The sequence below is a fragment of the Chiroxiphia lanceolata genome, chromosome 17 (assembly GCF_009829145.1).
Source record: "Chiroxiphia lanceolata isolate bChiLan1 chromosome 17, bChiLan1.pri, whole genome shotgun sequence".
Lineage (NCBI taxonomy): Eukaryota > Metazoa > Chordata > Aves > Passeriformes > Pipridae > Chiroxiphia > Chiroxiphia lanceolata.
The window spans coordinates 7,299,138-7,327,064 of record NC_045653.1 but is presented as its reverse complement, the minus strand read 5'-3'; the positions used below and the strand labels follow the sequence as shown (position 1 = coordinate 7,327,064).

The 27,927-nt window shown below is 49.8% G+C and overlaps 1 long non-coding RNA gene across 1 annotated transcript; it reads left to right on the top strand.

The window, feature by feature from the left end:
* Window positions 1-54: 54 nt before the first annotated feature.
* LOC116795322 lies at window positions 55-27,810 on the top strand. The gene is made up of 3 exons (XR_004360021.1): window positions 55-10,791; window positions 10,824-19,410; window positions 20,731-27,810. It is a non-coding gene; the product is annotated as an uncharacterized LOC116795322 (long non-coding RNA).
* Window positions 27,811-27,927: the final 117 nt, after the last annotated feature.

Sequence of the window (27,927 nt, the reverse complement as noted above, 5' to 3'; positions counted from 1 at the left end):
ATTACTTATCTTTGTCCATTAATTTTCCTTTTTTTTTTTTCTTAAGTACCCAGATAATATTGTTTCTCTCCCAGACTCAAAGTACAGTGACAAATAAATGATTTCAAGTATCCTCCTGAGATAGGGAGAACTGAGATAGATATTGCCAGCAGGCACTGATCCACCTGTGGTGATGGGAAGGTTGAGGGATTCATGGGGGAATGACAGATTTGGAAAGCTGCAGCATGGCTTTTCTAAAATGACACAGCCAAAGATATTCTAGAGATTATCCTCAAAAACTCGGTGGTCAAGGGCTTAATGACTTAAATAGCGGTCAAATGTCTGCTTGTTATCAATCACCTATTGCCAGTTGAACTGCATTAATGAGGGTTTCTTGATAAAAGCTGCCTTATCATCCGGAACTGAGATACCCAGCCTAATGTGCTCCAGCAAGGCTTGAGGAAATGCTCCTCTTAGCAGCAAAGCAGACGATGTGTCGCTTTCCTGAATTAGCCTGAGTCAAATGGATGGTCAGACCCTCCAGAAAGAAGCAATTTCTTTCACCTCTTGTATTAAAGGAGTGCTTTATCCATGTGTCAGAAAGCATTCTGGCTGTCTTGCAAGAGTTTAGAGTCCAACCAAACACACCTTGGTGGCCATTTGCAGTGGCCAGGGTTGAAGGTCACAGGGTAGGGTCACTGCACCCTGAGGGGATGGCACAGGGTTTCACTGTACATTGTACATCCCCCTGCCATAACCACTTACCTCCTTGGAGAAAATGGGTTGGAAATGGTATTTAACATTGTTGATGACAATTTTTCCAGATTTATTACCTGTTTTTTGTTCACTGTTTGGCTGCCTACTCCCCTTCCATCTGCCAGCCCTGTAATCCACCTCCTCTTATCTCAGCACAGTTCGCTCCACCTCTTGCTCATTTTTGTTTTATTGCCCAGCTAATCTCATTCTCCTGCTTTTCCTGACACTGCTCCCCTCTCCCCATCTGTGGAGATTAAATCACTTCTCCTTTTGTTTGATGCCACTCAACATTCCCCCATTTCACTCAGGCTTTGGGATACTTCCAGGCACTTTTGCTGTTGTTGCACACATCCATTTTCCTGGCACAAAAAGGCCCATCAGCATCTGATGGAAGCGTTACTGAGTCCTCATTTCAACCAGTTCTCAGAGATGTCCTGAATGTGAAATGGAGCTGAGCTCAGCCTGCACAGTGCAGCAGAGGCAGGTGTGTGTGTCAGGAATTTCAGGAGCATCCGCAGGGTGCTCAGGGCAGCTCTAGAGTGGTGACAGAGCCTGGCATCTGAATATTAGCCAAGAAAACTGGAGATCAAAGGCATGGGGTAAAAAATCTCCAAGCTACGAAAATGTGAAGTTTTGGAAGTGGTTTTCAATGTTGTTGGTAATGTATCAGTGTAGTCAACCATCATCCCTATTTACATCTAGTGGCTTGTCAGTGTTCATGGCCCCAACAGTGTCATTCTAGCTACTGCTGAGAGTTGCTGGGGGTTTTAGGCTCAAGGTTGAAGCCAGTCTCCTTGTTCAAGGGTGTTAAGTGCATCCTGGTTTGGGCACAACTGCAGCTATGGGGGGGGGACAGTGGATTTTCATGCCATGTGTTTCTGGCACCCTTCCACCTTCCTGCACAGAGAACAGTGCTGGACACTCCCCTACCAGTATTTCCTCCACCTGTGTGACTGTGGAAGTCCACTGACTGCACTGCTGCTCGTGTTGGCTCAGAACTGGAACCAGCAGAGCCTTTAACCCCCTGGCAAACCCTGGACAATTTCAAAATGCCTTGCAGGGACCACATGCACTAACAGGACTCCTCACAGCTGTCAGTCGCTGTTCCTCCTCACTGTGAGCACCCCAGCATGTTTGCTGCCAGAACAAACCCTAAAGTCTTCAAATAACCCCCCTTTGAGTACATGGGAGATGCTTCTCTTAGCAAGGACAGCTGCTGTTTGGCCCTAATCATTGAGTTTAAGATGTTTTTTTATTCTGTTTGGGTTGTATCTCTTGCCTTAATCTCCTCTTGCAATGCTAACCATGATGCATTTGCTATATGTCCCCTCACTACTTTTATCTACCAACATGTTTTAAATAGGTTTAAAGAGTACAGGAGCTAAAAAAAAAAATAAATCAGGCAGCTTCAGATGAAAGCCAGCAGCAGGCCTTTAAAAATAGAGTGGCAGCCCTGCACGAGGTGCCGAGTAAGTGGGTGCACGGGAGGGGAGCGGAGCGGCTGCAGAGGCTCTGTTTAAACAGGAGGTAAATAAGTGGCTGGGGGAGCTGCAGTTCATCTTGTTCCCTTACGTGTTGCCCAGATAATGCAACATATCTTCAGGCAGGCTGGTTCTAAAAATGGACACAGCTCTTGGGTTTCACTGGGTGACGCTCGGGCTGCGCTGTCCTACATCCATGGGAGCAGTGAAATGGCATTTAGTGTTTCAAAAGCAGCAGCAGTGCTCAGGTCTTGTCACTGGTACTTTATGAAGACTTCTATAATGAAGAATGTGTGACTTTATACCATGGTGCCTAATGCAGAAGCAGCTGCCTGTAAATCCCTGGGGTCAGGCAATGTTTTGTTAAAATTCCCCTTCCTGCTGTGGTTGACCTGTGAAAACAGCAATCATCTGACAGTGACAGCAGCACTTAATTAGTAATTCAGGATTAAAGTGTTCTGTCCAATGAGTAATTTCACAGAAGCAGAGTTTAGAATTGGAGCTGGTTTAATATAACAAAACTATTGTCATGAAAGCCTCCTTGGCATTTTAATGGTGTTTTTCTTTGGTCTAAATATACATGAGAAGTTGAGAGGATGTTTAAATCTGAGCGGGGGATAAAAGGGACCAAGAGAAAGACTTAAAGGTCTTGTCCAAACTCCGCACAATTGTGCGAGCCACTGGCTTCCCTAGGACAGGGCATCATCCCAGGGAGCTGCACTATTCACCATTCCTCTCACTGCTCCAGGGGTGTTAATGTCTTTATCTTCCTTCTCACCCTCCTCTCTCCTGCCTAGTTGAGCAAAGCTCAGCTGTGCAGAGGATGAGTATTTGTTAACCTCCAGTGGCTGCAGTAATGGTCAACTGGCTCCCAAAGAGACTGTGTTTGGGTTGGGCACATGCTGCTCACTGACAGGGAGAATTCTCCATTTCTTTCTAAATGAGTCTTCTCAGGCTGTCCCTGTTCAGCAAATTCAGGAGAGAAAGGGCAGCAGGGCCCCTTGACCAAACCTTGGCAAGCATGTTCTGTAGAAGGCAGCAGAGAGTGCAGCCTTCCCTGTGGGAATAAAGTGATCCTCTGTTGAGTGAAGTGTTGCCTACAAGGTTAATTAGCTGTAGAAAATGAGCTCGAATACTTAGGAGTAATGAATCATAATGAATCGTTATGTTTGAGGAGTGACAAATTAAATTTATGCATATTTTGGACTACTTGTTTTAGTCAGAATGGAAAATAGTGCTATGCTTTTTTCTGTTGTTCTGCCTTCATGTCGAGATGTCAGGAAGCAAATCAACATGGCCAGAGTTTGTAAAGTCTGGCAGTGCTTGATTGCACAATGTTTAATCTCTCTTCGAAGTCTTTGAGCTGGGCTAGGAGCAGGGGCTTCTCTGGAATCAATACATTTGCCTCCACCTTCAGTAGATGGGATTTTGACCTGAAAAAACACAAAACTTCTCCTAAGCTAAAAGAGAAAAAAAAAAAAGTTGTATTGTCCTAATCCTGTGAGTGGTAGTGTCCTATGGCAGCTCTGACTGAGGTGTAGCACCCTCATCTAGGAAAGCAGATTGAATTACAGCCCCACCTCCCAGACCAAGGTGAGTCAAGGGACCTATTTGTAGCAAGATTCATCAGATCCTTCGGCTCCTGCTGTTCCCAGAAGAATCTCTGGAGTTTTTCTGTGGAATTAGATCCAGCAACATAACAAGCTAAGGGGCAGACAGGCATTGTAACCCTTGAAATACCTGGAAAGTAAGGATAAGCAAGCTACTCCTACCTGGAAGATAACTTCTGGAATCTCAATGTAAGATGAAGGACACTGTGAAAAAGAGGATCTTGATAAGAAGAATTTGTTCTTAGCCCCCTTCAAGAATCGTAATGTATCCCTGGGTGAGCTGAAGCCTGACACAACCTGCTGTCCTTTGGGTTTTTTTTTTTGTTTGGTCCCAAGGTTCAGCTGGTTCAAGGGCTGGAGGAGCTGTGAGCAGGATTTGAATTCACAGCCTCTCTTTTAAATAGATCAGTGGTTCCAGGAGGGCAAGTGATACTGCTGCAGTGATTAAGTTCTTTGCTGGATTGATGCCTCTGGAAGTGTTTGGAGAGATTTGACAGATCTTCCAGTCTGTTGAAGGTTCCCATGGTGTTGGCCCAGCCATGACTATGTGAGGCAAACTGTTTGTGTCACCCCTGGGAGAAAGCATCTTTCTCACTCAGAGCAAAGAGCTCTTGGGCGTTCAAAGACAAAAGGTACCAACTGACATTTAGTTCTGCTACTAATTAAATGTCAAAAACTAATACAAGTTAAGACTAAATTAGTACACTTCTCCAGATGTTTTCACAGTTGTCCTGCCTGCAGCACTGTGGGTTATGTTCTGAGCTGTTAGGTACTCAAACTGGTCCTTCTCATCTCCGCTGATGTCGTTGCTCCTGGCATGATCAGGTGCAAACTCCCACTTATTAAGAGCTATGAAGGAATCATTCTGACACAAAGTGGAAAATTCTCCTTGGGGTTCAGAGCTCTTGCAAGAGGCAGCCAGTGAGGTGACTGCTTATAGAGCTGACCCCATGCTTCGAGTTGTGGATTCATATACAATATCTGTGAAAGCAGCTATTCTTGCTCTTGCCAAACTCCTCAGAAGACCCATAAAATGATGTTAGTTGTAAGCCACAAGCTGGCTCTTATCTTTGAATTGTTTTTCTCTGACAATTTTAAGAAGAGCTCAGCATGTTCTCAGTAGGAGCTGATGGATGCTGAGCACTTCTGAAATCCTGCCAACTTCATTTAGGTTCCTAAATGGGAACTGAGTGCTTTTGAACGTATGATCCTAAGGGTGCATTTCATAACACTATAGCTCTGTCCATATCATTTCTTTCCTCTCTCACTGTCCCCAGAATGCTCCCAGCAGCAGCAATAACACCAGGAGCACTGGGCTAGTCAAGGCTTGAGTGATGCCTCAGTTATGATGTCAGCTCAAGGCACACTGAACTGAATTAAATGACAGCAGTTAAAAGGTGCCTGTCTGCATCCAGTCTGCAGTAAGGTCACCATCATCACTACCAGCATTATGGATATATTTGAGATAGCTGTGGTAGATTTTATATGTATGTATATATATGAAAACAAAAATGTAGTGCAAATTCTACCTTGTTTTTCAGAGTATTTCATCCCATGTTTCAGGCCATGTGCACTCTACTCAACAATGCTCTGACTCTCAATTTCAGGATTCAAATTTTCTCCGAGGTAGGTTCGTGGGGCAGATATAATGAATATTTTTTAGTGTTGTGGAGCAGGGTAGGAGGGCAGACGAGCCTTTATCTGAAGCTTTTCCAACAGACTTAGTGCATGGACAGCATCTGTTTTGGTCCTGTGAGGCTGACATCCTCTCCCAGCAGACTTGGCAGTGAGCAGAAGAGCCACATGTCAGAAAATCTGGGGGGCCCATGGGCTGCGGACAAAAGTATGGCAAAGAATTTAAACATCAGTGAGTGGAGTGATGCTGGAGGGCTGGCTGAAAGCGATTAGCACAGTGCTCTGGAATGTGGCATTTCAATAGCCGCTCCAGAAGGATCTGCAGCCCCATTGACTTCTGCAGCGTCAGGAAAGAGCCCTCACACTCCAGCTTTTGCCAGTGTGAATGGGAACGTGCAGGGCTGTGTGTGCAGCAATCACAGAGCTCCCTGCTCTGGCTCTGCACACCCTGCCCTGTGTCCTGCTGATGGGGGGGTTTCCTTTGCTCCACGGGAATCTGATGCCCCAGTGACTCAGGTGGCTCTGGGTCCTCCTGCATTGCCAGAACCCCCCCTTGTCAAATCTGCATCAATATCAGCTGTAGCTTTGCTGTTTGCCTACCCTGGGCCAAAGCATCAAAGGCCACCTGTGGCCATGATCCAGCTGTTGTCAGCTGTGCAGTCGGGTGGTGGGTGGTGTGGGGTTTGGGTGTTTTGTTACCACGTGTGTCAGTGTGGGGCTTGGGTGTTTTGTTTCCACTGCTGCTGGGTTTTGGCCTCTTTGGGAATGCACCAAGTGGGACTAAGAATGTGTCTTTGGTCACATTTACTTGTTTAATTTTTTTCTTTACATTTTCCTTCCCCCCCCCCTTCTGACTTTTAGGTAGATAATCAAAGTGTGAAATAAATTAAAAATAAAGCTGGGTAGAAGGCCTGGCTGATGAGAGCACATAGATTTTTAGTTGAGGTGGGAGAAGAACGCGCTCATTCAAGCCCTCATGGAGGGCAGGGAATTCCCTGGCTTTTGTCTAAATATGGCATGAGAGAGCAGAGCACAGGCAGTGCAATGCTTCACTGAGTATTGTTTAAAAGGGAGCTTGGCAGTGGCCAGCAAGTAGGATTCTTGTGAAAACATGGCACAAGGAGTTGTTTGACAGATTCTGACATAGCAAAGTCTTTACAAGGGGCAAAAAAAAAAAAAAAAACGAAGAAGGAAAAGAGAGAAACTGCAGACTACATGAAGCCAAAAGCATAGTCTCTGCCTAGAAGATTGCAGAATAAAAGGCACTTAGCACTGAGTCACACCCTGCAAGCTCTGTGGGTCTGATCCTCTCAGTGATCGATTGCACTGAGTTAAAATCCCCTCCTAAATGATTGCCTGTTGTCAGTCATCCAGAAGAGGGGATGAAGAGGAGTGAGAGCTGGGGAGGAGACTGCCATGGCTTGCACCCACTCACCAGAGTCTCTATCTCAGACTTGCCTGGTTGGGTGGACCCATTCTCTGCCATCTCATGTTTCCCCCTGTGGGTAAATGACATTTCAGTAGCAGGTTTATGGATGCAGCACTCAGTCCCAAGCAATCCCGTGGTTTGTGTAGGTGTCTCCCTTTTGCAAAGCTTATGCTGATTTGTGGCTTTGAATATCTATTGCAGCAGTGAGCAATGATTCCTGCCTGGAAGAAAACCCCTCTCCCACTGCCTCTGCCACGTCTGGAGACACTGTGAGTCCCTCAGAGCAAAAAGGCCTTTACGCATCTCAGCAATGGAGAGTTTTGCCTCCAAAATTCCAATGCTCTTGAAATATGGCCATTATGTGAGTGTTTTGAAGGAGGGAAAACTTATCTGGGATTCAGTGCACTTCTGGAGGTCTCGGATGGAGACACCTCACTCGGTGACTCTGCTACTGATGCCAGCTACTGAACAGACTGTGTAGCTCATACAGAGGAGGTCTTGGCTCAGGCTTCCCCATTTAAAGTGGAGCCCTTACCTAAATTCACCTTGAATGCAACATCCATGCTCAATCACAGCTGGAGCTTCCTCACATCGAAGATAAGACAGTCTTCCTCTGGTTGGTGGTTTGGATGGTGTCCTGCAGTGTAAACTAGAATGATAGGAGTAGTCTGTAATTAGCACATAACCTCAGGCAGTTTTGTTCCTGAAATGCAAGGCCTAAGTTGTTCTGCTGCAATAGTGTTGGTTTAGTGAGTCCATTAACTGCTCTGCATCATGTTAGTGAAAGCTGTTCCCTAAGAGCTGCAAAGGTATGGAATAGGAAACAGGAGTCTCTGATCCAGTCCTGCAGGCATCTTCCAGTGAAACCAAAGGGAAGCCCATCATATGTGTTGCCCATGAGATGCACTCCATGGCAAAGCAATGAAGCCCAAGAGTTTCTGGATCATCTTAGCAAAGCTCAGGGGAGAGCAAAGGCACAGGAGCACTCCCCTACCCTTTTTGAACATTTCAGTTGATGTTGTTAATTGTAGTGGAGCTGCTGCAAATATTTTGGAAAGCAAATATTTGATGTCCCCATCCAGCAGAAAATAAGTCGAAGGACCAACCTGCTGCCACTCACTTGATCGTTGCAACAAAACCAGGGCTGAGAATCAATAGCAACGACGCTGAGCTTTTGTGGTCACCTCCTCTCCAAACAAGGGCTGTGATGTGAGAGCAAACAACACCTGCTTGGAGGAACTGGGCACGGGCTGAAAGGGAGCTGGTGGGCAGAGGCTGTTTGTGCAGCACTGGGCTCTGGGGTGGGGCTGCTGGCAGAGGCAGGAGGAAGATGATATCTCCATCAGCCCGTGCTAATGTGAGAGGCAGAAAGGGGTGAGCTCCTGCCTTCCCTGTGCCCCGGCTGGTGAGTGATGGACAGTGACTCCTCCGTGCCTGCCAGGAGGAAAGCCCTGGAGTGGGACTGCCCTCCAGCCAGTCCTGCTCTTGGCTGGGGTGTGGGTCACATCAGAGGACAAATTGAAGGGTTGTCACAAGGAGAAAATTGGGCAGCTCCTTGTGTGGCAGAGGCAGCAGATCAGTCACCACTCACATCTCTGCCCAAGTATGAATTCTCTAAGGAAGACCAATATCACTTTGCCCTAACTGGAAAGCAGGGGAGATGGCACATACTTCACATGCTCTGGCTGGGCCCAAATACCCAATGTGCAAGTGATCTGCTTTTGGGTGCTGCTTTTTTTCTTAATCTTATTTTTTTTGTTGTTGTTTTTAGCCTTCTAAAAACAGACTTCGGATTCATCAGCTGGAAGTGATCTCATCACATTACAGATTCGCTTTCCTGGGAAACTGAACTTCTGGTATAATCATGGGAAAGTCTCACCTTCCCTTTTTATTTTCTTTTAACTGAGTTTCTATTGAAATTAGCTTGGCAGACTAACACCTCAGAACGAAAGACACAAAAGAAAACTCTTTGTTACTACTATTTCTTTTTTAATCTCTTGATTTTCTTACCAATCTAGTGATTTTGGAGATAGCAAGTGATATTTGGATATTTAAAGACACATATTCAAATCTGTAGAGTAGGCAGGCCCCTTAATAATACATTTTACCAACGGTCTGTTTATCCCATTGCTGGCAAAAAAATAGAGGCAAACCCCAATAATTAATTACTGCTCTGTCTTTTGTACTGTTCTTTGAACTGCAACATTTTTGTTCACTCCTACCCTTTTTCTAGCTCTTACAAATGCTCTGCACAACTGGAAGGTGGCTCAGCAAAGCCAGTGCAGTATCTCTGTAGCCAAGCAAGGACAGACTTGGCTCCTCTTCAAAGGGAGCTTTTATCGGGTGTTTAGTGTGATGTGACAAAGCAGGGAAGTGTGCCATGGATGCAATGCTTCCAAATCCCCACCTTCTACCTTGATTGAACTTGAGAACAATTATCCCTTGCCAGGGTGATGATCCCTGCCAACGTGCATCTTGTTTACAGCTGTGCTCAGTTTTTAACATATTTTTCTGTTTTGGACTAGGACAGCACGATTCTGCTTTATGAACTGGACAAAATCCATTTAAAATATCAAGTTTCTCGTATTTTACCACAGGAACCAGAATGTGGTGTTTTGGGCTGGCAGCCCCAGTGCCCCAGGATGACACTGCTCACGTGTGCAAAGTGACGCCTGGGCCCCAGCAGACCTGCAAGGTCTCACTGTCAGTGTGGGAAAGCTTTGGATGGGGCCAGCAGAAACTAAAAAGATTTATTCTGGGATTATTTTATTGTGCTTGGAACAAGCATTTACTGTCTGGTGTGACTGAGCTTTAGACGCTGCTGTAAATTCCAGATGAAAATTGCACAGCATTTGCCATTCCGTTTTGCCCTATTTTGTTTTGTGGTTCCTTTTCGTTCCTAGATTCTGCTTTATTCTGAATTCTAATGAATTTAGATCATTGGATCAAAGTCTTATTAAAAAAAATAATAAAAAAAAACAACAAAAGAAAAACCAACAAACCCCCCCACACATTTTGGCCAAAAATATTTGACTAAACATTTTTATTTTACTAATTTCCCAATTGCCTATAGCAGTCACTTTAAAAATGTCTGCACCCAAACCTAGTTTTACTTGAAAATATCCTCTTCCTTTTCTCTCTCTGTTTTTTTTTCTTCACAAGAACCAGGCCAGTTTTGAGAGACACTTTAATATGAAAAATGCACATCAGCACCCTGAGAAATTTCCATGTTTGGCTTCGAATCTGTCAGGTTACATGGAGAAAAAAATATCTTGTAAATTTTCTTGTTCAGTCACTTTTTAATTTGATGGTTTTGCCTTGCCATTTAGGCAGAATATATTGAGAACAGGAGCTTTTCTCCCTGGTCATTCCTGCTCTGCCCTATTTTTACCCAGCTGATCCCAGCCCATCACTCTGTGCCCTGGCAACTTACTGGCTTCCTCCTCTTTTCTCTGGATTATCTTCCCTCTTTTTGTTGACTAAAAGGACAAGTCTATTTCAGTTGAAGGAAGAGCCAAGATTATGATGTGGCACTGAACTTTGCTGAGGATTCGCTGTTTGTCTCTGAAATCATCCTTGGACAGCGGTGAGACACCAGACCCATCTCCTGGTTGGACTTGGCTCTGTGCTGTGATTCCAGGACTGGCAGGGGGTCCCTCTCAGCACGTTCCAGGGTGCAGAGGCACCTCTGAGCAGTGAGGAGGGTTTTCCAGTGAGCCCGTGCTGAGGCAGCATCAGTCCAGCTCTTTGCTGCTTTGCCCACCTCGTGTGTGCAGGAAAAACCTTGGCTCAGCCTGGGCCAGACCCACCTGTGAGCGCGTGGATGGGGATGTGCCGCGCCGCAGGCTGGGATGTGCTGCTGGGAAACAGCGTTGGCTCTTGGCCAGCCTGGAGCAGGGAGGTGGCAGGGAGCTGCCAGCCTGGAGCAGGGAGGTGGCAGGGAGTGCCTTTGATGCCTCGGCTCTGGCTGAGCAGTGGCTCTGGGAGGGGTGGCCCCACGGGCAGTCACAGTGAGGCTCTCCAACAAGCTGTTCCCATTCCTGCTCATCATGGAAGCAGCAGCCCACCTGTTCTCCGCTGTGCTGGAATATCAGCCAGCACCCTGGCTCTGTTGTTTCAGGCTGCAGTGGGTAATTTTTAATCCCTCTATTCAGAGTGTTTCTAGGAACAGGAGGAGAAACATACGGCGTATGCTCACCTCGCCTCCCAGGAGGTGTGGGGGAGTGTGTCCCAGCAGCTGCTGGGGTAATCCTTGTCCTTCTGTCCCCAACCACATCTGAAAGGTGTGCCCAGCGTGTCTGGGCATCACCCCGCAAGCAGGTGGGCTCCAATGGCTGAGCAGGGCTGAGGGGGTCAAAGTCCCCAACAGGGGCATGGACAAGGGCATGTGCAGGGCACAGGGACTGGAGGAGTGACTCCATCCTCTCCTGGGTTTCCCTGAGGCAGACCAGCTCCACAGTGGTGCGGGGGGCACCTCAAAGGCACAGGTTATCCCTCCACAGTCACACTGGGGCTTTTAGGGTATGGATGCCATGAGTGTTTGAAAGTTGCTTGGATTAAGGACTCACAGTTGGCCAAAGAGGGTCTCTGGTGAGCTCTGGGCTGGACGCAGCTGTGATCTTAAAGCACACAAGGTATCTGCAGGAGTAGAGAGGGGGGAGCAGGCTGAGTGCTCAGCTACTGGGACCTACCTCCTGGATCCTGCAGCTCCCCCTGTCTTCCCTTGTCACCAAATCTCCAGCACATGAGGCTTTGATGCCCTGTCATTGCTCATTGTCCTGGCCCTCACCCTGACCCCACTGCAGCCGACGGGAATGGTGTCAGTGGGGCCGGTGGCATAACGAACATTTTGTCTTCTCCCTTCGCTTGTTCCCTCCTGTGTCCCCTCCTGCCCACCCTGCTCTCGCTCTCTCGCTGCATCGCCTGCTCTGGGCACCATCTGGTGAATTTTGGGCTGTCTCATCTCACCAACTGTCGTTTGTCCTGGCTGTGCTGTAAATGCGCTCACGTTTTGCTTCAAAGGACCCCTAAACCACTCTCTTTGTGGACCAGCCGGGCTGTCGGAGAGGAGCCAAGCCGTTGGCACTCAGCAAGCAACAAGCATTAATAAAAGCATTACAGTGAGGTTAGAGCCTCATTAAAGTAATGCTAACGAACCGGCTGCCTTCCAAAAGTATGAAATTTTTGCTAACACTTCCTCCTTCTAATTTTAAGTATATTTAAATCTTTCTAGGGAGGCAATATTCAGTCCTCCAGGCTACAGCATAAGCAAAGCCCATTTCAGAGGAGCTGCTCTGGAAGTGCACTGATGCCCTTGGGAGTGTTCTCCAGCCCCATCCTGCAGCCTCACTGCTGTGACCACACAATGGGGCTGCCCAGACGTTTTTCCCCCTGTGCAGTGTCCTGGAGCTCACTCTACAGAAGCCCCAGTGCCCCAGAGTGCCTGCCAGCACTGGGGTATGTGGACTGAAGGCAGGGGCTGCACCCACTACTGCCCCATGCTCCCAGCCTTGGCCACAGCCAGCAGACTTGTGTTAGAGCAGCCAAAGGAACCGCTAATTGACCCAGGCTGGCACGGGTCTGGCCCTGAGGTGCAGACAGTGCCCTTCATCACAGCTCTTCTCCACTATTGTTAACTCGCAGAGACACTGGGATGAAAGGCTTGGCAGCTCGTATCTGCTGCTGGCACCCTTTGCCAGGTGTGTCTGGAGGGGGGAGATCCCACCCTGTGGTCCACAAGCAGCATCTGAGCTTTGCTGGGTGGAGATCGCTGGGCTGGGACTGGCGTGCCGAAGGGGCTTTGCTCTGGGACCCCCTCCAGCCTCCTCGAGCACCCTCAGGGCTGGCTCCAGGTGGTTCTCCTGGCTCCCCACGCTCCCCCCGGGCTGTGCAGCGCTGTGCCCGCCGCGGCAGACACCCAACTGCCCGCCGAGCCCGCGGCTCCATTGTAAAGCAAATTAATTCGCCGCCGCGCCGAGGAATAGCCGTGCTCTCGGGGAGGCTTGGCAGCAGCATTGAGGAAAGCAGCTGCTCCAGGACTCAGAGCCCCTTTTTATTTCATTTGCCTGGTTTTAGCAGCATGTGATGGGCACATGAGCAGCAGCTCTGCCGGACATCTCTCTGACTGGGGGGCTGAAGCTGCTGTCTGCCCCACTCCTGTGGTAAGCACGGGGCTTCTCCCTTCTGGTCCTCCTCCTCTCAGCCCAGATAGGTTTTTATTCTCCTACTCACTTTGAAGCAAACCCTGCAGTTTCATTGTCAAAGGACAGTGTTTGATGGATGAATCCCTCTCTTTTACCTTGCCTGATAGGGAGGGTACAGGGCAAACATGGTGTTTTAAACAATAAATACCACTCTCTTGTGTGGAAACAACCAGTCCAAATGGTTTCTGCTATGTTTAGCAGCCCGTTTGAAGGGTCTGCCCGAGGGAGAGGGTGGCATCAGAATGAACTCAGTGTTACAGCACTGCCTTCTGTGCGACTTGTTGCAGAGACTCGCTGAGAGCTCGATGAAGTTGCAGGTTTGTACTAAGGGTGTTCCCCCACTGCCTCCCGAACCTTGTGGGTTAGGGGGGCTGCAGAGGCAATTGCTCAGCTCCTGGGTGTCCATGCCTGGGGCTGGCAGTGTCTGTGGGAGTTCATGTCTTGCTGCAAGATTTCCTCTTCATTTCAAGCATTACAACACAGATTTTCCTCTTGCAAAGGCCCCAGCTCTGCAGACAGGCACTGTCCTCACTGCAGGGAAATTAATAGGGTGTCTCGGAGCAAAGGTAAAACTAAAGTACATAAGTAAATGTTTGCAGGATCAGGACCTTATTCAGGCATAAATCAGGTAGCTCCAGCCAACAATAGAATTACCTTAGTATAAAATCCCATGTAAGCCAGTAAGATCAGCTCCAAACCTGCTATGAATTTGCTTTTTGTTTCCATGCCAAGAATATATCACTTCTAACTGCTGCAATCAGGGCTGGTCTTTTCAATTTATTTTTTTTTAAGTGCTTTTGGGCACATTTATTTCCCATCACCAGCAGATACGAGTGGAGCCTGACTCTCCTTCCCTCGGGCATGTCCCAGCCTGCTTTTGCCCACAATTAATTGTCGCTATCAGGGAATATTTTTTTTCTTTCCTTGCCTTTTTTTGTTACTGCATTCGGTAAACAAAGGGACAGCAGTGATGATCCAAAACCGTTCTTTTTATTTGCCTGGGAACAGAGTCAACTATTTGTGGGTCTTTTGTTGCTGATTTTTTTTCTCTTTTTAGCTGGTGACCGTTTAAACGGCTACTGGTACCTGTGGTGAGCCTGCACTGGTGCTGTGGGATTTGTCACCTGATGGCACTGAAAATCATGGATGGGGCACTGATGAGGACAAGGAGCTGCACATGGAATGTATCAGGTCAAACCAAAGGTCCTGGGCACAGTGGTCCCTTCTGTCCTTCCCAAAGAATATGAAAATAGCCTGCAGGGTTTTCCTGGTGGCTGCACTTGCCTCAGTTTTCCCAGTTCTCAGCTCTCTGTTTCGAGGTGATGCCCCAAGACAAGAAGCCTGGTGATGTTTGCACCCGGTTAAGCCAGGATGAGACCAGTTCTTGGAAATGAGCTTGTCAAAACACCTGGGAGAAGAAAGGCAGGGAGGGATGAGAGGTAGAGAGAAGGAAGCTGTAGGCTCTTTTAGCTTGAGGGCAGAGTTACACTGGCCTCTCCATCCCTGGGGCCCATGCAGCAGCAGAGCAGGCAGTGAAGGCAGCTTCTGGAATGGTCTCTTCCTAGCAGACACCAGTGTCATCCCCACCTGCCCCTCCAACTACAACCTACAGGGTGCTCCAAAAACCCAGGCAGAGCTTCTCTGCCCCATTGCACCAGGACACAGCAGGCCCTGGGGCAGCACTGTGAGGAACAGGAATGCATTTTCCAAGGGACATTTAGGGTCTTCAGTTATTTTTGAAAATGGCTCAGAGGGTCCTAATTCATGTGCTGTAGAAAAAGGCTGCCTGTGAACACCCTGTATAGTGAGGACTTTATGGGTGTTGCCTGTAAGTCACCACCAGATGACTGTAGCTGCTGTTACAGCGTTGGGCTTTGCTGGTGGCACACACAGAGCTTGGTATCCTGGGGATGTCTGAATGGGAGTCCTTCCCTAACACCACTGAGGGGACGGCTGGCTGGCAAGGGAGATCAATCACCCTGAGCTGGCATCCTTCAGGAGCCATTATTTCAATAGACCACAGAAGTGAGGTAGTGCTGGGGGAAGCCAGGTGTGGCTCCCAGAAGCTCTGCTGGAGCCCTTGCCCGGTGCCTGCCCTGGGGACAGGAGGATCCGAGTGCCAGGCTCATCTCCCAGGGGGGTCTGCAGAGCACCACCCTCCTCTCTGCCCTCCAGGCTGTTTCAAGGAACATTTTGCAGCCCTGAGGATTTCTGTTTGTGCCATCCAGCATGGGAACAGGCAGGGGGACAATTCGGTCCTGCTGCCCTTCTCAGTTTTTTTGGTGCTTGGTTTTACTTGGCTCCAGAGCAATTCCCAAGGCCTCCGAGTGACCGCTCATTGTCACAGCATCCTCTTGGGTATTTTCCTCCCACGTATCCCCACACTTTGGGCAGTGATGTGTGCTGGGGACACCCCGGTTGCCATCAGAGTTATTTTTGACCCCTGGACACTCAGGAACAGCACAGGGGGAGCTGCTCCCCTGCCTCTGCCAGCCATAACTCTGGTGCTGCAAACTAAACCCCTGGGACATCCCTGGGGGCCATATGGTGTCTCTGAGGCTTTGATCAAGTTGAATGAAACCCAAAGCAGCCAGGCAGGTTGGACTGTGAGCCACAGTGAGCCTGGGGGGGCCTGTCCTGCCCTTCTTGGAGCGTGCAGGCTGCCAGCCCGGGCATTAAGAAGCACTTTGGTGTCTCTTGCCAGTGCCCAGTGGAGGTGCTGCTGAGATTGAGGGGAGGGGTTGCATGTAAAGGAGGATGGTTTTGTGGTCAGGTGATACAAGTGGAGGGAACAGCATCTCAGGCTGATGTTTGAAAAAGCCATCAGGCAGCAGGTGGGTGAGGGGAGCCTGAGAACACAGGGTGTTTGCTGTAAATCTGGGCCAAAAAAGCTGTGATTCAAACCTGTTCTCGGGGCCAAGACTGGCGCTGCCAAGTCACCATGGATTGCAGGAGCCCCCTGCCTGGGGCTCTACTTCTTTTAGGTGAGGATAAACAGTCCTGGAACACATGGAGGAGAGGTACATGTGGGTCTAGCCTGCTGGGGTCCACCAAAAAAAGTCTCAGTTCCACAGAGGCAAGAAAAATTACTCAGGAGAATTTCTCCTGGATTTTACCCGGCACCTCCCTGTGGTACTTTGTGATACTTTGAGCTTGCTGTTGGGAAAATAAGCAGCTCAGGTTGGTTGAATCTCAAACCTTATATTAAGCATTTACTGGCTGGTCTCCAGGCAGAGCCATATTCCTGCTGCCAGCCAGACTCAGCCCTCAGCCCTGCCCTGGGGGACTGGGGGGTTGTGAGCAGTGTCTCCCCCACTGGGATGCACAGTCAGGAGGAGGGATTTGTACCTTCCCACCTGGACCTGTGGAGGCTGAAGGGACTCAGTGATATCAGGGCCTGCCAGAAGGGACAAGGACCTTGTGCAAAGGGTGGATGTTTAATGTTACAAAGGCTTCTGGAGTCTTGCTCTATAATTCCAATTATATAAAAAGCCAGATTTCAGACTTTACTCTAAAAGAAGTGCAGGGGTAGAGGGATGATGGTTTCTGACTGATTGTGGATTTATTTTTTAATTGTGTACCCACAAAGTGATGTCATGCAAAAAAAATCTAACCCATACAGAAACTCATTTCAAAATGAGTAACTGCAACATTTTTTCAGTCATTGTCTAAAAAGGCTATTGCAAGATTGCTGGGGCTCCCCTTCTCCCCAGTATGATATTCTGATATAATTGATGGGCTGTTTGGACTCTGATAGCATTTGCTTCCACTCAGTTTCTCATGAAAACCCTCCTGATGCCTTGTAGAGCCACAAGAAGGTACGTAAGCTTTACTCTCCCACTTTCTCCCTCCCAGAAGGAAAATGGGAACTGGAAAATTCCTCCAGTTTCTCAGCAGAGGGGCTGAGGGGCTGAGGCAATGTGGTTCTGTACAAAGCAGCTCTGGCCACGGGCTCTCTCAGCAGTTTTATCTGCTTGTTGGGCTGGAAATCATGACCTCAGCCACGACCACAGGTGCTCTCTGGAACACTCTGCAAGGAAATCTGTTTGAATAGCAACAGCAGAACTACTGGAATAATTTATGCATCTGAACTAGCAAGGTGTTAATCTGTCTCAGGGGCAAAACAAAAATGCTGCGAAACTTCCAGGGGCCTTGCTTGGTTTTTCTGCACCTCAGCAGGCTCTCAGGCTTGTGCTTGTGCATCGCTGTGTGGAGAACACCCAGCACAGAGAGGCCATTTCTGCTGATAACAGAAAAGTTGGTGTTTGGTCCTGCTGTCAATGGGCTTTAGCTTGGAGGGAAACCTCCACTAGTCAGCTGCTTTGTGGCATTTTTACAGCAAAATAAAAGATGCCTGGAATTATTTGTTGGTCACCAAGCAAATGTTTTACTGCTGAAATGTTCCAGAGGCTGTTTACAGAGTCTTGACTGACAAAAGTGCAAAAAACTTACAACTTATGCCCTGCCTTCCCAAGAGGCAAACCATGAAGATGAAGGTGGAGATGGAGCCACCTCCTGCAAGAGCAGCAGGGGTCACCCAGGGCTGAAACTGGGGAGAAGCTAATTTGTTATGCAAATGTCTACTTGAGCCTGGTTGTATACAGTGGAAAGCTCTTGAATTATTTTAAGCAGAGGACAAAAGTTCTCTCCCTCCCCCATCATCTTGGATCCTTGCAAAAACAAAACAAAACAGAAACCTCTGTGTGAACCATCTGACAATGATCAGTACTTGGCTTTCCTGGCAAGAGCAGGGTGTACACAGGCACATGGAAACAGAGCAATTAAGGAAAAAAACGGTATTGGAAGCAGCCGGGCTTTATTTCGTCTTGATGACAGCATGAACTGATCATCCTCCAGCCTTATCTCTGTGAGCTTGCCGAGCACAGGATGCTGCAGGGGCTGGGGGGCTCTCCCTGGGTGACCCACAGCTCCCCCCGCTGCCTACCTGAGGCTGAGGGCTGAGGCTCAACCCTGGCTCTCTGGGCAAGGAGGGGAGCAAGAGTGGCTATTTTGGAAGTAAGAAGCACTTTCAGGCCAAAAGTTCAGGCTGGCAGCCTGGTTCTTGCAGAGAAGGCACCCGTGCGAGGTTCCTGGGCTGTCTGGCACTGGGCTCCCCGGCCGCCCGCTCCCGACCACAGCACTGGCCACGGCTTTGCATGAGCAGATGTGCATTTCACACTGCTCAGAAAATCCTGTCAGCATTTATATAGAATTGAGGGGTGCAGAGGGGACAAAGCTGAGCCTTTCCCACATGGGTGGTGATGCCACACGCTGCCATTCCCGTGGGGAGTGTGGCTAAACCTGTGCCGTGTACTCCTGCAGCACAGGCTGTGCGAGGCAGCAGCACTGCCTGTGCTCTGCCCACAGGGAGCTGCAGCAAAAACTTGTTTTCCAGGCAGGTTGTGTCTCTCCAGAGTGGTTTTCCACTGAGCCAAGCTCTCCTCTGACCTCAGCATCCCTGTGCCCCCACACCATGAGAAAGCCCAGCGGGCAGCAGAGCTCTGGCATGCAGGGGGCTGGTTAAGCTGGGGTGAATCAGCTTTTAGAAAAGGTGTGGGGTTCAGACAAGCCATTGCCCTGTGCTGGAGAGATTCCTGCTGGTTCTGCAGCCCTGTGGTGAAATGGGGGTGCGGCACAAAGCCCCTTCCTACAGGGCTGCCTGGCTGCCTCGCTGGGCAGCTGCTGGTGCTGGCATGACCCAGCTGCTGACAGGGAAACCTGGATTTTTCCACACAGCAAAAGTCACGCAGGGTCAACTCCACTGATTCCTGCACGGAGCTTCCCCACAGTCCCATCCCAAACACGTCAGGGAGCTGCTGAGCTGCACTGCTCCTGCCCCAAAACATGTGGGTCCCTCGGGCTTTGCTGGTGCTGCTGAGGGAGGTCAGCGAGGCCACAGAGGCTGGGGAAAACCCTCCACAAGCCCAAACAACCCCCCAAAAGCCCCATTCAGCCCGCAGAGTTGAGTTCAAGTCAATGTGGGCTCTGCTGGCTCCTCAGCTCAGGCCAGCTTGCACCCCAGGGTCCCTGGGTGCAGGTGACATCCCTGAGAGCTCAGGACTCACCTGTCCTCAGCCTGGCTCTCTCCTGTGACACACAGGGGAACCAGAGGCACTTGGCCATTCCCTGAGGCCCTGGACTCACATGTGTACCTTTTGTGGCAGGGGATGAGCTGCTGTGCTGGCCAGTTCCTCGTCTCATGCCACCATCCTGCCTTGCTGACACTCATCCCGTGGGAGCCTGTGAGGCATGGCAGAGGAGGCAGCATGTGCCTTTGGCAGGCTGGACAAAGCCCCCACCATCATCTGTACCACAAGGTGGGAGCAAAAATACTTATTCAAGGGCCATGAGTTAATTGGAGTGAGCTGAGCTGCTTTTACTACTCATAAATGAAAAAAGATTAGTATCATGAATAAAAAAATGAGCCTGGTGTGCCATGACAGCCCATGCTTGGACCTGAACGGTGACCAACGAAGACTGAAGGTGACACTGAACTGGGGAGAGTCACGACCATCTCCCAAGTGCAGGTGGGAACTGTGTCTCTGTGGTGACTGCAGGGCAGAGCAAATGGCATGATTTTCCTTGGCATGGCCGGGTGATGCCAGCAGGACTTTCCCAGTAATCCCAACAGGGCCACCTGCCACCAGCCAGGTGTGAGCTGGGTGCAGGAAGGAGCTGGGGTTTATGGTGTGGCAGCACCTGGGCCATGTTTTCCTCTCTGTATAAAATGCTTCATTTCCTTAGTGCAGTGTCTGTGCTGCAAAGTCTCCACTGCAATTCTTCAACACTTAAAAGCAGTTGCTCTCATGGGCATTTTTGCATTTGTTGGAAAAAATTGTGTGGGCATTAGAACGTTTGTTTTTTCTGATGACTATTTTTAATCTTGTTTTTCATTAAAAAAAAAAAATCGAGATAGATATGAATTGAAACTGTGCCTTTAAATATGACGTGATATTGGCTGCCCAAAACTAAACACAAAATGAGGGAGAGTTGGAGCATGTGCCTAAGAACTGGGAAAGGCTAAAGCTTTGTGTGCCACTTGCTTGGCAGCACTGTGAGAGCCCAGGGACTATGGCCAGGGCATAGCACTGGCCAGTTGGCACCAGAGGGGTTAAAAAAGTGGGTTCACCCTGCAAGGAGCTGGAGCTGAAATAGGCCTTTCCAGGAGAAGGTGCTGGCACCAGCTCCCCCAGTCTTCCCCTGGGCAGCACTGGGAGCGGGGAATGGCAAAGGCAGTGAGGGGGTGGTTCATGTTTATTCCCCATTGGTTTCCAGTGTTGGAGAGGAGCTGTGCAGGGAGCTGTGCCCTCCCCCAGCTCCCTGGCCCGTCTCTGGGGCTCTCTGCTTTTGTTCCCTTGCTGGGGACTTGGCCAAGTGGTGTTTGGTTGGAGCCAAAGGCTCGGAGAGACTGAGCAGGCTTGGTGCTCCCTGCAGCGAGCCAACGATGGGGATGGGGGGCCCGGCAGAGGGGGCGTGTGGGACTGTGGGCACCCCAAAAGCAGAGGCAGAGTCTTCCCCACAGTGCTGGCAGTGCCATGTCATGCTCAGTGCCATGTCATGCGCAGTGCCATGTTGCCCAGGGACCTTGATGCTCCGGGACAGGAGCAGCTCTGCACGTGTCCTGCTTTGTATTTCAGGAACTCAGCCTTCCCCCAGGAATGTTCACGGCTGAAGCTGGGGAGGGAGGACAGAGGACGGCGGCATGTGGGAAATGCGGTGGCACAGACCCTGACGAATGTCATGGTGAGCTATTTTAAGATTTTTATCTTGCTACCCTCTGACAAAAATGTGCTTTGGAGCAGAGCTTATCATGTGCAGTTTGGCACATGGGGACCCGTGAGGGGACAGTGGGGCTGGTCCCTGTGAGCTGGGGCAGTGATGTGGGGCTGGTGGTGAAGCAGCACTGGGTGCTGCCAGCACAGCACCCATCTGTGCCATGGGAGATGGGCAGGAACAGCCACAGGCCTGACCCAGACAGCCCGTTCAGTGGCTCCCCAAGATAAAAACCAGGTGTCTGAGCCAAAATCCCAGCCCAGGTCTGAATCAAGGGAGTGCTAGACTTCACTGTGCTCCTGGCTTCCTGGTGTCACCCAGACCATGGGGCAGCTGAGAACCTTCCCTGCCTCCAATTTCTAAACTTTGGATCTTTCTAAACAGGGTGATTGATCAGATGATGATGCTGCTGCCTCCTGTAGTCTCTTTTCCCCATGGTTGTGTCCCAGGAACATGGGGGATCACGTGCACAGGCAAGCAAGTGGCCCTGGGTGTGTGCCCTGGGATTGCCACCACCACCAGCTCCCACTGGCTCCCAGGGGAGGGCGAGGGAGTGCTGGTCTGGGATGGAACACCGCAGACAAGCCCTCCTGAGGTGAGGAGGTGTAACTCTGCAAACACTCAAACCGACAGCAGCACCCCCACTGCTGCGAGCTGAGGGTTCGTGTGAGTTATCACCCTCGTCCTCTGGGCTGCTGGGGCTGGAGATTAGGGAGCTGCTCCTTATCAGCCCCCGGCCCCGCACCCATGGGGCTCCCCTTTCAGTCTTATTCACTGGAGAAATGAGTAAGCCTGTTGTAACCACCATGCTGGGACCTCTAAGCAGGCACAGGCTCGGGCTGTGCTTGGTGGGTTGGGGTGAGGGTTTTTTAAAGCATCTCAGCACACTGACCTACAGCATCCAGGACATGCTGCAGACACCCATGGGAGCTGGGGCTGTGCTGGAGCTCAGGGCCTTGCACATACAGAGCTCAGCATGTCTGATGAGGATGGAAAGAGTTAACTCTGTGTGTGTGCATGTGCACGTGTGTGCATAGGAGGAGAGGGGAAATCCAAGGCCCTCACTGTTCCCACAATCTGCAGTGCCTCAGTTGCACAGAGACCCCACAACTGTCCCCAAACCCACTGCCTGTGCACAGAGCTCTTGGCCCAATCTCTGAACATGGGCCCAACTCCTGTGTGTACCCATTCCTCCATCCCTCCATCCCTCCATCCCTCCATCCATCCATCCATCGGGCTGAGCAGGTCTCAGCCCCAGCCTCCTGCAGCACCACACTGGGATGTTCTGCACAGCAACCATTTCTAGCAGTGTATTCGACAGCTACAAGAAAATATTCCTGCACTCTTCAGCTTCACTAGGCACATGACCCAGACAGTGCCAATGGTATAAACATTTGGATTCAATTTATTCTCCTTCCTGCAGGCTCTGTCTCGGCTGGCAACTGCAGAGCAGTGCTGGGACTGGGGCTGCTCCCTGCCCACGGGACAGGGGCCGGGGCAGGTGCTGGCAGTGCCCTAGCAGCCTTTTACCCAACTCGATGGGATATTTTTAATATTTTTTTCCATTCAAGCCCATACAGAGCTGCTGGCAGGCCTGGTGCTTTCATCCAGATTGCAGATGCCCAAAATATCTGTGTTCTGGACTGAGCAGACTGAGGCTGAAGTGCCCATGGTTGGCTGATTGAAGAGAACATATGGGAATGCAGAAAGACAGACAGACAGACAGACAGACAGACACCCACAGGCAAAGTGCCTGAGCGTGTATGGCAGCAGTGGGCAAGAGGATGGGGGATGCCCTGGACTGTGAGTGCCCATCTCCAGCCATGGCTCTCACATCACTACAGGATCTTTTTACTGTTTTTCCCAGCCCTCTGAAACTGAGCTCAGTCCACGACGTGGTTTTGCCCCAGGCGAGCTCGTGCTACCAGCCATTAAATTTTGTTGCATTGCTGTTATGTTATGCTCCTCATTTTAAATTATCTGCCAATCTGCAATTCACCTGGCATCTTCAGCAGCCAGGATTTGTGAAATAAAAGTTAAAATATCAGTTGAAATAAGGCATTCATATGTATTCTTTCACACACACATATATATGAATGCACATGGCTATTGATAAAAAAAATCTGTTTGTTCATAGATACATGTTTCTAATCAGATTTATAATGTATGTAATATAAATGTTTTTGTACACATAAAATTCACTTGAAAAAGGAAACCAAATTGGTTTACCTTACTAAAGTGGCATGAAATATAGACTAGTGTACATTGTTGAAAATAAGGTAGGATGTGGGTTTTGGATGGTTTTTCTTCCCCTGAGGGCTTGTTCTACTGTGTTTTTGTCTAAAACCTGCTAATTTTAAAGCCAGCTGATGGAAAACTAATGGTACGATCTATTTATTTCATTTCACTTTCATTTTGCACGGCTCAAGCTTTGTTTAACGGGCTCACATGTCAGCAGCTCATGCAAACACAGCAGCTGATGCTACCAGAGACCGCAAACGGCTGTCGCTGACCTCCCCTGTGTTTATCCAGAGGTAGAGATTGAACAGGAGCCACTCAAGTGAGCTGAGTCTGATTTTAAAAGATCTTTTGAGTGTTAAACATGTAATAAGATGCTCAGTGCTATTTTCAAACCAAGACATATTCCTGGCTGATTTACAAAAGGCCACGGCCTCCAGCTTTATGTGGCTCCTGGGATTTTGGGGTCTCATTGATTCAATTCCTGACAACAATCTCTGACTTCTCCACCTCTGTGTCTCCATCTCTAACCTTTCCATCACTAACCTTTCCATCTCCAACAGCTTCATCACCACTATCAGCCTCCTGAGCACAGACACAGATAATAAATCTGAGTCTTTAATTGCCCTCGCACACCACGTGCCCTTATCTGAGCCATCGTCCCTGTTGCTGTGCCCTGTCACACCTCTGTGTTTCCAGGTTTGTGGTGCTGGTGTCAGCAAAGGGATAAAACAACAGTTATTTGGTTCTGGTTTTAGGTACAAATCCCCCCAGTAACACACTCCTGCTTGCGTGGTCCCACACAATGTGTCTGACAAGGCTGAGGGGGCTTTGCCGGGGGGAATTTACAAACCCTCTGCTTTTACCTCATGCGAGGTCCCACTTTTTGATTATTTGTGCAGCTAAAACTAAGCAAAAATTTGTGGAGGTAAGAAAACCCCCAACAACCCAGCATAAATTCCCTTGCTAAAGACATCAGTAAGAGTGGAGGGGGCTCTGCCCAGGAGTGTGGGTGCTGGGACAGCTGATGCTGGAGAAGCCTCAATCACCATTTACAGCTGTTTGTTATTCGGGTCACAAGAAGGCCCAATGCCTCTGGTACCCAAGGGGGATTTCTGTATTCCCCCAATTTATCCTCCCCCTTCAGGAAGTTTCCCGCAGCCCTCCAGGAGAGGGGCCGGCACGGGCACAGCTGTATCAGCAGCCGCAGGTCTATCGGGCTGAGCAGAAGCTTTTCCAGGAACTATCTAGTGAAACACATGACCCTGCCCGGGAGATACGTGACAGGCATTCACCGGGCTCCCGGCGAGTCAGTTGACTTTGTTATTCAAACTATTTTAGTGATGGTTTTTAATCCCAGGCTTAAGTTTTTCTTTTTCTATTTTTCTCCCCCCCCCCCCCCCCTTCTTTTTTTACTCTCTGAACAAGGGAATCTCTATGCTGGCAGGATTCAGAGAGGCACAAAGGAGGGAAAAACAAGTTTCAGCCAGAAGAGAGAGAAAAAAAAGAAAGGGATGCTGTTAGCATTCCCTGTATGTGAGGGGGTAAAAACATTTTGCTATGAACTCTATTTTAAAGGGCAAGTGCCAACAGCAGCCCAGTTACTATGCAAATAAATCCTGTGCTCAGCCTTTTCCTCTCAGCTGTAAAGGTTTGGTACTGGGGCTGTGGGAGTTCGGCCATGGGGGCTGGCAGTGCCCATTGTGCCCTGCAGTGCCCCCAGTGCTCCCTCTCGGGGATGGCCACTGGTTGGGGGTGCCACTTTGAAGCTCTAGAACTTGATGGGAGCCCTTGGGGCTCCCCAGGTGTCACCAGATAACATGGGGCAGCGGGGGTAGTGCTGGGTAACCCCTTGCTCCTTATCACGAGCAGGTTCAGGCAGCTGCTGGCAGCAGAGCCCTCGGCTGTGCCTCTGTGACAGGGGACACCCCAGGGAGAGGGAGTGCCTGGGAAGGGCAGAAATCTCACCCCAGCCATCCCCTTCCCACAGTGGGCAGATGGGGAGGGTCTGGCACCAGCCAAAGCTCCTCAGGCAGCCTGGGTATACAGGGCTGTCTCTCAGCTCGCTGCTGTGGGGTGGGAAGGGAGGGGATGCTGGGAGATGATGCTGGACTGTGGCTGGGCTGGTCCAGATGGTGACCAGGACCCCAGCCCCAGTATTTATGGTGATATTTCCTCATGACAGCAGAGGGGCTGCACATCCTTTAGCCCATGAAAGCCAAAGCTCACCCTGACAGCTCTGGTGTGATCGTTTCCTATACAAAATATTTGAATTTGTCATGCAAATGACTGGGCATGTGGGCACAGCTGGCAGGAGGTGGCCCAGGCTGTGTCAGCCACCAGCATGGCCATGGGGATGTGCCCAGGACAAGGTCTGGCCCCACAAGGCCAGTCCCACTCCCAGAACCTGTGCCAAGCAGATGGTGCTGCTGGGGGTGCCCTGCCGAAACCACCCAGCCCTCGCCACTCCTCCCCACATCCCCGTGGCTGCACATTGCTGCACCAAAGCTCTTAAAACAAGCACTGTGACTCCCCAGCTCGTGCCATCCCTTGGCTTCTGCCTGGCTGCAGCAGAGCTGAGGTGCCTGGGGTGAACTTCTTTCATGCCAGGACAACATAAGGCAGGCACATGGTGCAGGTGAAAGAGGATGCTCCATCAAGCAATGCACAAAAAAAAAAGAAAAAAATTACACCTTTAAGCATTTTCAAAGTGATTTAAGCACTCGCCTTGTGCTACCTTTACCAGTCAGGAGCCAGGCAGCCACCACCTCCCATCCACACCCCACTGCTCATACGCTGCATTTAACTCAGCTAACTGTCAGCACAGTGACCCTTTGAGCTCTTCCCACTTTCCCAGTCTAGCATCAGGACAAGGAAGTGCTTGGGCTCCTTTTTAGGGGCCACAGCCTTCCCTCACCACCTGCCACCACAGCCCCTCTCCCCCCCGGCGGAGCTCATTATTCTGCCCGGCCGCACTTTCGCAGTCGGGTTCTCGCACCCAGGAAGGCGGCAGGTTGGGCTGTTGTTTTGATGTGGCCGTTTCTCGAAATGAGCCCGGAGCAAAAAGTGAGCGGGATCCAGGAATGGCATTCGGCAGTGGCAGGCTGGGTGCTGGTAGCGCCGCCTGCGCCCTCGCTTCCTGGCAGTTTGGCCACCGTTCAGGAAATTAGACAGCTAAATGGAAAATCATCACTCTTTGCACTTCAGACTGCACTGCACATGGGTTTTTTCAATATGAAAAACATGGGTTTTTTCAACAGCAAATTGATTTTCAGCAGCTTTGGTGTGTCCCTATTGACTGGGGGAGATGTGGGTCCCCAGTGAAGGCAAAAGGTGATGTTCAGCAGTGCCAGGCACCACTGCCTGAGGACGGGCACCCCAACGCTGCTGAGCTGGGGCCAAGTGCTCGTCAGTGGCTCCCAGCACCTCCATCCAGCTCCAAAATCCTCCCATCCCTCTTCCTCAGAAAGATTTATGACAGGGAGGAAGAAGAATTGCTGAATAATCTCCAGCCCCAATAGCACTTCAAAGGCAGGTCTCGGGCCAGGCTGAGCTCCCCGCCAGCACCGCGCTGGATGCGGCGCTCGGCTCTTACTTCTTTGGCAGCCCCACAGCAAATCCAGAAAGTAATTACTTAAAAAGGAAATAAATGTCACCCACATGGTTGTAAGTAAAACCCCGGGCAGGATGGACAGAGCCCCATCAGGATCTGCATTCTCACGCAATACAAGCAAGGGAGGAAGGAGCTGTTTCCATTCATCCAGATGGGCTGTTTACTCTGAGGCCCACTGATGACATTAGACATGCCCACCGTGTGCCTTCCACTTCACCAGGGTGGTTGATCAAAAACAATGCTGAACTGCCTCTGCTTTCATCCTATGGCACCCTCTTCCCCTAGGATGGCTTTAGGCACCATTACCTTCAACAGCAGCATATGCTGGTGCCAAAGACATGACACTTCCTGGCACCAGTCCTGCCATGACCTTCACAGACAGGAACCAGATAACTGGCGCGATCAAATAGAATAATTTTATTTACTTCTAAAAACTGATTCTTGAGGTTTTGTAATTGTCAAAATCTGAAAACCAAGTTGGTTGGGGAAAGTCCAATGCAGCCACCTTACTAAGGCAAAGCAGGCTCAGGGATGTGAGCACCCTGCCAGTCTCACTGCTGCTGCACCTGCCTCAGCATCAGAGAGGCCTTCAGCAACCCATCCTTAACAAGGCTTTGGCAGACCACTCACTTTTGGATAAATTCAGCTTTGGAAAACAACTCTTAGACTGAACAATTAGGAAGGTGGTGTCCTGAGGATTATGGGGTGGGATCTGATCCCAGCTGTCCCTGCTTCCACTGGAGCTGCACCAGGACAGCAGCACTTCCCCCCCTCTGCTCTGCACAGAGTGAGAAAGTGCCCCATACCAGCACTGGGGACCCACAGCTCTGTGAGCTCAAAAACCCTGAGGTGACTTGGGACAGGCAGAGCAAGTAAGGGCACATGGCACACGCTGCAGGGACAGTGGCACCCAGGCAGTGCCTGTCAGGATGCCAGCAGGGGCTTCTGCCCCAGGACACACACTCCTGGCCTACGCCAGCACACTCATGGTGAAGGCCTAGTGTAGCCAGATCAGGTCCGTTGGGAAGTACTCCCTAATGCACTTCGGCCAAGCAAACATGGTACCATAGAGCACTGAGTAATTTTAAAAGTTAAAATAGTTTATTGCTGTCTTTGTAGAAATGCACTTAACTTACATCGCCTGTTCTCTTCCTTTATTTGGCTGTTGGATTACAGGCATAAAAAGGTTACATTTACCCATTTGTTCAGT